The following is a 13,623-nucleotide window of genomic DNA, read 5'->3' as shown; positions in this document are numbered from 1 at the left end:
CAGTTTTTCCTGCAGATTGGTATGCAGAGTCGATGGGTAACCGTTCGAAAACGTCGTCTGTCCTTCTTTTAGAAAGTTTCTTAAGGAAGGTATAGGACAATAGGGATGCTCTCTCTACGCTGACCTGACATTTTTACCCCTTGCTGAGTAAAAGGACGGATGACGTTTTCGAACAGTTACCCGTCGACTCTGCGTACCAATCTACAGGAAAAACTAAACATGTGTTTGCCGTAAATCTTATAGCGGTCCTTCTCGCGTTCTGTTTTTCGTCTAACCGTCCCGTCGTTTTCGTAAACGTGCTACAGCGTGCATTTCGAATTTCGACACTCTAAATGCCCTTCCTAAATTCTTTAGAAAAATCTTGCGGAAAATCAGTGTCGTTCGAGCCGCGGTAGAGAGAACATCTCCAAAGACTTGTCAATTCAAAGCTAACGGTTGCTATTAGCTGTGTTTTTGATAGTGATATTTAAACTAATCACTAGACTGCGGATCTTTATGCAAAATTAATGTTGGCTGCCGCTATTACAAGGGACAGGAGCCAGACAGATATTTGATTCTCACTGTGATCATTTTAAGAAGTTGAAAATAATACTATGGTGTTTTGAAATTATTTTAATCTCTCTACTGTATTAAAATGCACCTACTCATGTTTGCTACAAATGCATGAAATCCGCGGTCTAGTGATTGCATTATGTACCTGATTGTTGTGATTTGTGCAGCAGTACAAGGGATATGGCAACTATTATTAGTGCATAACTATGTGTTGACAAATGTGAACAGTGATTGTGAGTGTGGAGAAATTTCAAGACACACATTTCGAAGCAGCAAATGGATTTACGGCTGAATACGTGAGTTTTTAATACAATCAATTCTGCTTCTTCTCTTTTTTTACGATAACATCGTAAACTAAAGCCAACCGCCAAATAGTCTAAAGAGAAATGTTGTTCAGAATAATGGTCTTGACCACATATCCATAGCTCATTGAAATCGGATAGAAGCAAGTTGTACATCGATCCCATGGATTTACAAGTAAAGTTTCTCGCGATAATCTCATAAACTAAAGCCGATCGCCAAAAAGTCTAAAGAGAAATGTTGTTCAGAATAATGATCTTGACCACATATCCAAAGCTCATTGAAATCGGAGAGCATTCACATAATCGAGAAACTCTTGTTCGTTGCGATGTCACGGCGTACCACCGACACTCGCTTGCCGGCGCGGCGCGGCGCGGCGGCCCAGGGCGCGCTCTGATTGGTCCGTGTTTTTCGTTAATAACTCCTAAACAAAGCCGCAGTTGACATTGGTGCAAAGGAAAATGTCTCTTAGAATGGTCTCAGGAACCTCCCATTTCCAGGACTTACACTTAGTTTGGGACACCCTGTATATTAACCAGTCGAATCCCGTAACGTTTTTTAAATTTTGTAATCCACCCTGTGCTGGCATGAAAATTGGAACATACTGGAAACTCTGCTTTCAATTCATTTGATTTTTGTATAAGTATTGCATTCGACATAGCAAATCCTATAGTTCTCATTTCTATAAACCACTCATAAAAACGTTGTTCTAACTCTTCACACAACGGTTTCCTTGTAGATTTACGATTTTTATCCAGTTTTCCTTTGTTTGCGAAGTCGATGACTGTCCTAGCGTTCTGTTGGATTCGATAAATTGTCGAGCAATGTGCTTTATACTTTTAAGCAACATCCTTAACAGAAGAAGTCTCCAAGTCCTTTAGAATAGCCACACGTTTATTTATAGTAAATAAAACTCTGTCGTCACTTGCCATTTCAATCACTTACACTAACACCAAAACCGTGTGTTTACGATGCGACTTTATGGATAGAACAAGCGGGTCTCGACTGAATGCACCCACCCGAGGTTGTAAGGCTCGGATTCACCGTTGTGGACGCGGAATCGGATCGGATAGATAGAGTGGTGGTTTCGCGTACGACTCACGAACGAAGTTTTGTGAGACTGACGACTGAGAATCATCCCCATTCGCTGATTGACCTGAGGGAAGAAGAACTTCCGGACAGCCCTCATTAGTGTAGGAGGAAGTCCCTATCCCAGGTCAATCGTGGAAACTTCGGGAAACCATCGCATAACGGGACCCGGGTGCAGCGCGACGAAAAAGACCCAAGTGGCCCGCACATGTTCGGATAATTTTTATGGCCCCTTGTCCCGAGCGGGCGAACGACCATCGGCTCGGACCTTGGATCCAGTACCCTAGGTACTTCGCGTACGGTACCTTTTAGAAGTTGTAGAATTCTAAAATGTCTAATGACCAATACCGCTTTCTAGTACGACCAGATAGCCCAAGGTGGTGTAAATACGAGCATAGGACCCTCACGGGCCTTGAGCGTGAGTGCCAGGCGTTACGGTGGTCATAAAGTAACTAAACGATTGACGGTAATTTCGGGATTAACGGTAAAACCTACAGATGTTTAACGTTCGGTTTCGCAAATATAAAGACGCGATGAACTATGACCGATCATGTCGCAAACCCGAACACCGTGTCAAGTCACGCGCGTCGCTCGCTCCATTACAATTTTTTGATAAGAAATAAAATTAAACAAATCTTAAATAAATCTTAAGTACATTACTTAAAACAATTCAAAAACTACAAAAAGTGTGTCTTTTCCTGACGGATGCAAACGCTCCAATTCGATAGTTTTCCTTCGATGGTATTTAAACTGTAGTGGTTTAAATGACGATGGACGTTTCGGGCGCAAGGAAGGATAGCGCGTATAGAAAAGAAAGAGACGCGGAGAGTCGCAGTCGCCGGCACACTTCAAAGAATGTCCCATATGCAGTTCTTCGTTGCCTTCGAAACTTTCATCGTCGATTAAACCACTAAATAATGTTGAAATTATATCGTGTTTGGTGTCATTTTAATCAGAAAAATGCCAGAAATAAGTTGGTGAAAGTCCCATAAAAGCCTAATGGAAATTAAGAAAAAAGTTTGAGTATTCGATTCACTCGAGTCAATGTTGTGGTGTACACATCGATATACCCGAGCCGACATCAATCGCTGCCGCCGTGCGGAGCGACTCGGCGCGGCGTTGATAGGCAGTAGAGCGGGTAGGCACTGGGCAACGATCGTGCCCATGATTTTGGACAACGAAGGAGCTTTTACTATACCAAGATCGAAAGATGCGAAGAAATCCCCCCAAGGCGTCCGCATCTATAGAGAATTTACTGTAGTTCGGGAGATATTTCAATTTGAATAACTCTAAAATACCATTACTGTTGTACTAAGACGTTACACAAGTAAATAAACACTAACGTCTTAGTACGACAGTAATGTTATTTTAGAGTTATTTAAATTGAAATATCTCCTGAACTATACTAACTTTTCGACATACATAGGTTAATACTTTTTTATAACGAATGTCCAGCAGCATCGATTGATGTATTAAAAAATACCTCATTGCATTTAAAAACATGAAGGTCACCTCTATTTTAAGAAAAATATTACAAATAAAAAAAATGTAGATACGCTATCATATTGCTAGTAAAATATACTATAACTTTCTCCTCTTCGATTTTTTTCTAATGTTTACCGTTTACGAAAAAAACGCTGGTCCAAATTATCGCGAACACCCTGTATCAGAGTTAAGCAGTATTTAAATAAAAAGTATCTAAATCCGGATCCAACTAAAAGATAAGCAACTAATATTCGTGATCTCTCTTAAGGTTCGGATCCAAAAGTATCTTGTATCCGAAGTTTAATTAGATACTTTTGTATCCGAAGCAGAAGGATCCGAAGCTACGGATACATTTGTAACTAGTTTCTGTATCTAATTCAAAGATCCTTTCGGATGCTTCAAGATCCTTTTGATCAGCTCGAGGCTTGAATGGCCGAGGGTCGGGCCCCGAGACCTGAGCCCAGAACACAATAGCAGTACAATAAACACGGCCGGGGGATTGCACGCCAGCCAGGTAGCTCGGCATGAAACCCCTGACAAGTGAATCCTGAACTTGTTTATTTTTTCTCACACTTTACACCCATTCGTGTATGCTCATTCATCCATCCACTTCCCCTTCCCTAGTTTTCTTCCCCCTCATCATCCATAACTCTCTCTTCCCACTCATCATCCATAACTCTCTCTTCCCACATTCTCTCCTGCCATCCTTTATCCTCATCCATTCTCAAACATACCTCCCATACATGCTCCCAGGTTTCCCTCTCCCATTCACACATCCTACATTTTCTCTCTTCCTCATTCATCCAATATCTCCCCCCCCCCCTTCATCTCATTTCCCAACCTAAACTTTGCTACTCTGTGCCATCTACTTTCCCTCCATCCTTTCTTCAGATATCCCGGCAGTCCTTCTCTTTTCACCATCCCGTACCATTCATTGTATTTTGATTTGCCCATTTTCTCCCATCTTTCCTCTGTCTGCATTTTCTTTACTCTCTTTAGTATTTCTTCGCTTATAAGCTCTTTTTTCTTCTCTATCATATCAACCCATTCTTCTCTTTCCCACCCCCTTTCCTCACAGAATTCTTCCCTCTCCTTTTCCCACCCATCCCTTATCCCTCCCTTCCTATCTTTCCTTCTAATTTCCTCCCAACATAGTCGTGCTAGTTCCCCTCCTTCTCCTTCACTTAGTTTCTTTTCATATCCCCACGCTCTTGTGGTGTCCGGAAGTGGCAAATAAGCATTTCGTCAAGGCAAGAACCTTCGAAAGGTTGCCTCAGCGAATTGCTCCGACGAGGCAATCGACCTGCTAATTCTTAGTCAGCAAGACACACAACATAAAAACTCCGGACACCGCCCCACGCGGGACAGAAAGAAACGAGGAATTGGGTCAAGATATTCTTACACTTTGTATTTGTGGAAATAAAGCAGTAACTAACGAGATACATAGAGGGAAGGTTCTCAGTACCCGTCCGAGGCACAACAATTTGGTGGCAGCGGTGGGATCCATCAACATTTGGTAGTCAGAGAACTAATCCAAAAAGGATCCAGCAACGGTCAGTAGTCTTAGGACTAATCTGAAGAAGGATCCGTCAACATTTGGTAGTCCGAGAACTAATCCAAAAAGGATCCAGCAACAGTCAGTAGTCTGAGGACTAATCTGAAGAAGGATCCATCAACATTTGGTAGTCCGAGAACTAATCCAAAAAGGATCCAGCAACAGTCAGTAGTCTGAGGACTAATCTGAAGAAGGATCCATCAACATTTGGTAGTCTGAGGACTAATCTGAAGGAGGATCCAGCAACGTTCAGCAGTCTGAGGACTAATCTGAAGGAGGATCCAGCAACGTTCAGCAGTCTGAGGACCAACCTGAAGGAGGATCCAGCAACGGTCGGCAATCTGAGGACCAATCTAAGAAAATTAAAACAGGGCAAACAACGGTAGCGACCGAACAACGGGCAACGTAACCGTACTAAAAGCGCTCTCATTAGTAAAAGACTTCGGCGGAGAATCAGCTAGCGAGTTAACCACTTTCTTGAAATCATACGAGATCGCATCAGAATTAGTTTCCGTAGGTGAACGACCACTACTATTGCGAGCAATTTTAGGGACAAAACTTAAGAAACGGGCGGCAATAGAACTAGAATATCGGGACATAGACAGTTTTGACTCATTAAAAACACTACTACTAGCACTATTTAAGGAAAAACGTTCGCTATGTGCAGTATAATCGGAATTTAACGCATGTCGCCAGAGAGATAACGAAACTGTCAGGTCATTCGCAGCACGGTTAGAAAAACTAACAATAGAACTCACAATTAATATCGAAACCAGGAAACAGCAACATGGTAAGTAAGGCATTAATAGAATCAGTAAACGCGCGCGAGCAGGTAGTGAACGTTTTCAGCATAGGGTTGAAGGAAAACCTGAGAGTGATAATTAGATCGCGAGCGTTTGATACTCTTAGATCAGCTATAACTGCAGCTATCGAAGAAGAACAGACACTTGGGCCGAACAACAGTCCCAGTTGTGGAAATTTTGGAAGCGCCGGATTTAATAAAGACAGAGTAGGACAAAGATATTGCGACGAGACAACGTCTCGTCGCGAGCCGCGTCTAGGCCTAAGAGTAAGAGCGATCGAACGGCAGTCATATTTGTAGACTTTGCCGAAACTGGCCCGCACCAATCACCGCGAAGAATCAGCCGCGACGCGAGCGGCGCACTTCGTGGTCCGTGCTTGCGTCTTCTGTCTATATAAGGCAGAACGAGACGAATTTTCACGGGAGTTCACCTGGAGACATTCTCATCCTCGCCAGTCAGTGAACGAGCTCGAATACTCCTGGGTGCGTCCAGGACGCGAGCGCGTCAGTACTCTTCGATCGGGTGCTTCCGTTCGAGCGTACAGACGTTCCTGCTGGACGACGAGGCCGTCCAGTCCGCAGGTTGAGACAACCGCTCCAGGAGACGCTCCCCGTCGAAACCGCGACGTACCGGAATCCGCGACGTATCCGCGCATCCGTAGAACCGTCTCCGGAAAGACGTTCCCGCAAGTCGCGAGAAGATTCGCGCACCGTACCAGACCGGCTCGTCGTGCCAGATACCGCTGGACGACGAGATCGCCGTTTTACCCGCGTCCAGAATCCAGCCGCGGTAGCATAGTCCGGAATCGCGCCAACGCACCGTGTCCGAAGCATGGTCTCGCTTGTCCGGACCGCAGTCGGCCCGTCTTTTAACCCGCGTCCGTAGTTCGTAAGTAGGATAGTGTCAATTGTAAGTGCGCCGTAAATTAGTGTAGTGTTAGTTGTAAGTGCGCCGACCGAGCCTTGACCGACCAGGCTGACTGTTCGCCGGTCGTTTCTCCGCCGCGTTCTCGCCGGACCGCGAACCTCCGCCGTCGCCGTCGTCGCGTCAGCTACCGCTGTCGCGACAGAGATCGCCGCCGCCAGAAACTCGTCCAGGCCCAGGAATTATTAGTAAATAAACCTGAGTTTTTACCAGACTTCGCACAACTTTCATTACTTCCATCCTAACGAACCCTGGTAACTCTTGAGCTACAGGGCATAGCGAAGTCGGATCGTTACAATATAATGAACCGAAATGTGAAAGATGTCACAGACAATCTAATCGCCCCGCGTTTAATCGCCAAAGCGTCGGTCCCAGACGGGAGATGTATCACATAACAGTAGTTTGCAACTATTGCAAAAAACCCGGGCATGTTCAGCGCGATTGTAGAACATTAATGAGAATCAACAACGGGGAGATACGAACCAGAAATACTGAACAAATACCTAGTTATCGACGTGACGCGTACAGGAATACGGAAGATAGGGCACATGGTAACGCAATGGGAAACAGATCTGGGCGAGCAGGATCACATGAAAGGCCAACTCTCGAATCTTATCAAATAAATTGCACCAATGGCGGGAGCAAATCAAAAAATATAGTAGAAATAGAAGCGAAGGAGATAAAGTATCCAAAAATTCGCATGTTGGTCGACACGGGAGCAGACGTTACGTTACTCAAGTATAGTAAAATTATAGGGAAAGTGCGCACTACACGAGAAGTAGTAACCCTGAGGGGTATAGGAAACACTGATATCCCTACCATCTGTAAAATTGAACTTAATGTGCAACTAGGTAATAGGTTCGTTATGCATCCTTGTCACGTAGTTAAATATGATTTTCCTTTACAAGTTGATGGAATACTAGGATACGATTTCATAACTAAATACAAGGCAATAATTAGACCAGGAGTACGCGTAGAAATTTTAGACACACACTGGCCATTAGTTCAAGATGAAGAAATTATTATTCAACCACGAACCGAGACGATTATACGAGCAATAACAAATGAGCAGGGGCATGGGTTAGTAGAAAAACAAATGATAGAACCGGGCGTATATATAGGAAATTGTTTGACAAGTTCTGATGATGGCACGTGCCCGATACCTATAATAAACATGACGACTCGCGCGATACAGTTGCGGCCTCCGACGCACAGTGGGCTGGATCGAGAAATTTAGTGACATTTCACGAAAGAATCGACTTTCTCATATCGATTTCTAATAAATTCGTATTGCTTCCTAAATGTCCATCAACATCGAAGCGGAAAACATTAATGTTCGTTCACAAAAACTGTAGTTAATATAAATTCACAAAGATAAACATTTGGGATGCAGTATTTTTCAGCGAAAAATTGCTTCTTCTCATCGAGGTGTCCTGATTACCCTATTTAATATTTCTTCTGGGTCTTTTGTGTAAATGAAAAACAGTCCTTTGCGGTAACAATTGACGCTGTTAGTTGAGGATGGTTGCTCGCAATCTATTAAAAATTAATATTTAATGAAATGAATAAAATCTATATACTTTCTTAGAATTTGCAAGGTGTATCTTTTAGAGGACCTAACGGCACCTAATCGGATAAGTCAGATCATTTTCATTGGACCTTCCTCTACATATCCCCACAAAAATCATATCCGAACCGATCCGATATTGGAAATTATGATTGTTTAAAGTTATAGGGACGTGCCACCTGACACATAGCAACTCACATATAGTACTTAAATACCATCCAAATATGAATATTTTTGCAATTGCATTCAAAGTTCGTACCTATCTAAAACAAGTATGTAATTTTTAACAATTAATTAAATAAAAAAAAAATTGATTGTTAAAAATATAATGAACGGTAATAATATAACTAGACTAAGAGTTTCTTAATTTTTATTAGTGAGTATCACTGTTTTTGGGTAAGTACATCTGTCATTGAATCATAGTTAACAATTGAGAAACTCTTCTATAGCGAACTGTTTAGATTATCGAGTTGCGAGATGTTTATGCTATGCTGCAGATAAGGTTTTGACTGAGATCCACCGTTCTATCTACGTTTGGTTAAAACAAAATCTTTGGAGAGACCACAGTGATCCATATTGACAAAATAAACAAATTATTATTATTATTATTAATATTATTATTATTACTAAACAAATTGACCAAAAGTTTACCAGTTAACATCAATTTAAAAACGTTTTGGTAAGATAATTGGCTTATCTTTTATATTTGTTATCTTTTTGTTGATATTTTTATCTTTTATAAACACATTACACATACATGAAATAATACGAAATAACAAAGGTCGTAATATATAGAATAGACATGATTTTAAAACAATTAAATTGAAAAATTATTTATAATTATTATAAATTATTATAAAAAATATCTTTTGACACGCTTCTGAGACGTTTTTACCTCCTCAGTACATTTTGTATGCGTTGATTATAAAAAGATTTCTCGAATTTATATTTTACGTATTCTATAAAACATTACATGTATGAAATGTAAATATAAAATACATATTTAGTAAGTAAAAAATAGTTTGGAAGATTATACTTAAACAATTTTATTTTAATACAAAAATTCAATGAAAATTAATTAACAATTATTGTTTAACAAAATAGAAAAAATTTTATTTGTTTACAGTTAAAATTCACTATTTTTTTTAATGAATTTTAGTGCAAATTTCATCCCGATATCTCTTATGGTTCAAGAGTTATAACAAGATGTCACTAAATTTCTCGATCCAGGCCACTGTGCGGCGCGGCGCGGCGGGCCAGGGCGCGCTCTGATTGGTCCGTGTTTTTTGTTAATAACTCCTAAACAAAGCCGCAGTTGACATTAGTGCAAAGGAAAATGTCTCTTAGAATGGTCTCAGGAACCACTCCCTTTCGGGATTTTCACGAATTTTGGGACACCCTGTATATCTCTTTGTCGTTAATATATAATACTAATAATACTATATAAATAATACTAATTCTGATAAGTTTGATTTTTGTCTAAAAAATTTTTTTAACAGAAGCTTATCTCTCCTAATAATTATATGATTTGATATGATTTGAGTCTTTATAAGAATAAAAAATGATGAATGTAAGACTGTAGGTTCGCATAGCTCAGCGAGGAAGCACATCATCAAGTAAACGGTATGTCCCGAGATCGAATCACCGCCAACTGCATAAAAATTTCTGAATTGGAACAAGGTCCTTTCGAAGACAAAGTGGAACATTCCCTCAAGCAGTACATAGAAAGTATACATATTTATAGTTTCTAATTTTCGTTACAACTTTTTCTTAAATTTAAAGATTTTATTGAATGTTATTTAAATATCGAATTTATATTTTTCAAATATTGGATTCACATTTTTAAAAATAGTTGTTTATGCTTTTCAGAGCGTGTAAGGCTCTGTATCCGTTTATTGGTTATAAAACAAAATACTTGATACAGATCTTCGTTATTGTTGCGAGTTTACGCGTTGCTCCGCAAATGAGCCTAAACGCGTGCGGACGAATTCCGTAACAGCTGGTAATCGTTTGTGTTGTGTTCTCCGAAGCGTTCGGTGTCGCGATCAAGACAAGACTGCTCCATTACCGTATTCGCTCGTTCTCGCGAGCGATGCGAACGCGCCCGCAGTTCTAGCTATTATACAAGACGCGGTATTTATGAAATGAGCGAAACGGCCTCAACAATAGTAGTAAGTAGATTTATTTAATGGGGTTACATGTGTTTGTGTGTATGTGTGTATATGTATGTCTGGGTTAGCTTATTGTGGTTTCAATTAGTCTTCCTCCTTCCTCTTGGTCTCTTTCCCTTCTCCTTTTTTCAAGTATCTTACGCATCCACTCGGTTCCTACTTCTTTAGTATATCTCTCATCGTTACGTTTTCTCTTGTCAGCTGTTTGCATTCTCTAATCATGTGGTCTAGTGTTTCCCTTTCTCCTTTACATAATCTGCATACTGTCTCATTTCCTTCCTTTCAGTATTTGTTTCCCCACTCTTCGTTTCCACATATGAACCTTGCGATCACACACACATACTTTGGTCTCTTCCTTTATAATCTCCATTTAGATAGTTTGCTCGCTCGCTGTCCCGTATTTGTATGTAATTCACGTTATATTTGCCCCCTATTATTCTATCGTATTGCCATTGTACCTGTTCTGCCCTGTCTCTTTGTGCTAATTCTTCTGCAAACTCCCTTCCTCTCCCTCTCTCTGTTTCTATTTCCTGGGTGTCCATCATTTTTAACCTGTAGTATGAATCTCTCATTTCCTCCCATTTCGACTTTTTCTCTTCTTGCTTCGTGTCTATTTCCCTCCAGCATTCTTGGACTATTTTATTCTTGTTCAACCGTTTCGTTTTTTCTTCATATTTTATCGCTCTTTTCCCCGCTTCTATCCTTACTTTGTCCGTTTTAGTTTCCTCCAAAATTAGATAGGCTGGTGTATTAAAGTCCAAACCTAGCGTCCACTTTATATATAATATTTTTCTTGTATTTTCTCTACTTTCTCTGCTTCCATCCATCTCCAGATTTCTGACGCGTACAGTAAGATGCTTTTCACTATGCTTCTAAATATTCTCATTCTTCTCTCAAAATTGTTCTTGAACCTTCTTTGTCCAATTCCCCATATCTGCGCCATTGCTATTCTTGCTTTCTTTGTAACTTCCCTTATATGCATCTCTCTGCCCCCGTTTTTCTGGAAATTATACCCTAAATATTTTAATTCCTTCACTTCTTCTAGACTATTGCCTGACCAGTCCCATTCTTCTCTCTTTTTCTTTCCTCTTCCTTTATGAAAAATCAGCACCTTTGATTTCTCTGCGTTTATTTGCAACCCTTTCCTATCAAGGTATTTTCCAAATCGTCTTATCATGTCCTTAAGATCCTTTGGCTCATTTGCTAGTAGCGCTATATCATCCGCGTATGCTAGAGTCCAGATTTTTTCTTTTTCTATTCTAACTCCGCCTGCTTGGTTTTTCCTCATAGTCTCCTCAAGATCTGCTACATAAATTGTAAACAACGTTGGGCTCAGTGGGCAACCCTGTCTTACCCCTTTCGTCGTCCAGAATTTCGATGACAGTTGTCCGTTTACTTTTATAGTATTTCTTGTTTCTCTGTAAATTTCTCCGATTCTCATCCTCAAGCGTTTACTTATTTCCTTTCTTTCCATAATCTTTCGGAGTTTTACTCTATCTACTTTATCAAATGCTGCGCTTAGGTCTGCGAAAAAGGTATCTCTCCTACTTCTTGTTTACCGTCTACGCCTTCCAGCAATGTTTTGAAATGCTCCTTCCATTCTTCTAAATCTATTTTATTGCTGATTCCTATTCTTTTCTTTCTTTCCCTGCTTATATATTCCCATATTTGATTTTCTCCCTTTGATTGCCTTATCTCGTTCTCTATGTTTTCTTGTAATTCCCTTCTTCGTTCTTCGCACTCTTTTTTGTATTCCCTTCTCTTCTTCTAGTACCCTTCTCTGTTTCCTTTTCCCCTTCTCCAGCACCTCAGTGCTTTCCTGGCTTCCCTTTTCTTTTTTGTACAATTCGAATTCCACCACTCGGAGCTACCCAGTTTCCATTTCTTGATTTTTATTTCCCCTTTCTGTACTGCGTTATTTATCTTTTCGACCATTTCTTCTACCATATCATTTACCTTCGTCCTATTAAAGTTTATTTTACTCAATTCCGATTGGAACTCCCTCTTACCTTCCTCTGTCCAGACTCTTCTCTCTCTCCGTCACTCCTCCTGTTTTCCCTCCCGTTCTCTCCAATTACTTTTTCTATATAATTCCACAATCAGCGGCATATGGTCCGACTCGACTCTTTCTCCCACTGTGAATTTCTTGATATCTTCTTTCACCTCTACATTTGTTATTATATAATAATCAATTACCGTGCTCCCTCTCGGCCCTGTATATGTGTACTCACCTTCTTCGTCTCCCTCTGTGTTCCCATTTAGAATATTCCATCCTCTTTCCCCAATTATCTCCAATAATAACTTTCCCTCCGTATTTAGTACTTTATCCTTTCATCTCTTAGCGCCATGCTTTTCTTCTATACTAATATCTCTCCCCTCTCGACCAATTCTTGCATTGAAATCTCCACCGATTATTAGTTTCTCCACCTCCATCCCCTCTATTATCTGGTCTAACTCTTCTTTCGTCTTCTTCATATCCCCGCCGTAGACTGTTATTATTCTCCATTTTTCGTTGTGTATCTTTATCCGTCTCTCTTGGATGTGTTCTGTTCCCCGCGGTCCCTTCCTCCTCTTCTGTCCCTTTCCTTATTCCTGTGATAATTCCGCCTATCGCTCTTCCCTTCTTTTTCTCTCTGGTGGCATATTTTCATTTCCATGAGAATTCCTGTGGCAATTTGTCCTTCAGTCCATCCCATTTTTTCTCCTCCACCCATGTTTCTACTAATCCTATTACATCGAATCCTTTTAAAAAATTCCAAAACTGTTTGTCTTTGTTCTATAATCCTGCTACATTCCAGTTTCCGATTTTAATTGTGTCCCTCTCTCTTTAATTTCTTACCTTTTTCCCAGTTCTGCGTACCCCCTCTCCCCGCATGTCTGCATCCGCATACGCGCGAGGAGCGAGTGTTAGTACTGCCTTTTGCCGTGTTTTCGTTGTCCTTCTAAGTTCAGCGATCCTCCAATGGCTTAGAGGTTCACCGAACTTGACCTGCTCCAAAAATTTACCTGCTTCAGTCCGCCCTCCTCTTTCCAGATAAATGTCTTGTCGTTAATTTTTATTTTTCTGTACCCCACTTTCACCGTTGCCCCTTGCTCCCTTTCTGCCTTGGCAATATCTTTAATATTTCTTTGTATCTCCCTTTCCTTTTTCGTCAGGTCATTATCAATAAACAGCCT

This window comes from Lasioglossum baleicum, chromosome 18 (assembly GCF_051020765.1).
Source record: "Lasioglossum baleicum chromosome 18, iyLasBale1, whole genome shotgun sequence".
Lineage (NCBI taxonomy): Eukaryota > Metazoa > Arthropoda > Insecta > Hymenoptera > Halictidae > Lasioglossum > Lasioglossum baleicum.
The sequence above is the reverse complement of the archived record's forward strand: the minus strand, read 5'-3'. Positions refer to the sequence as shown.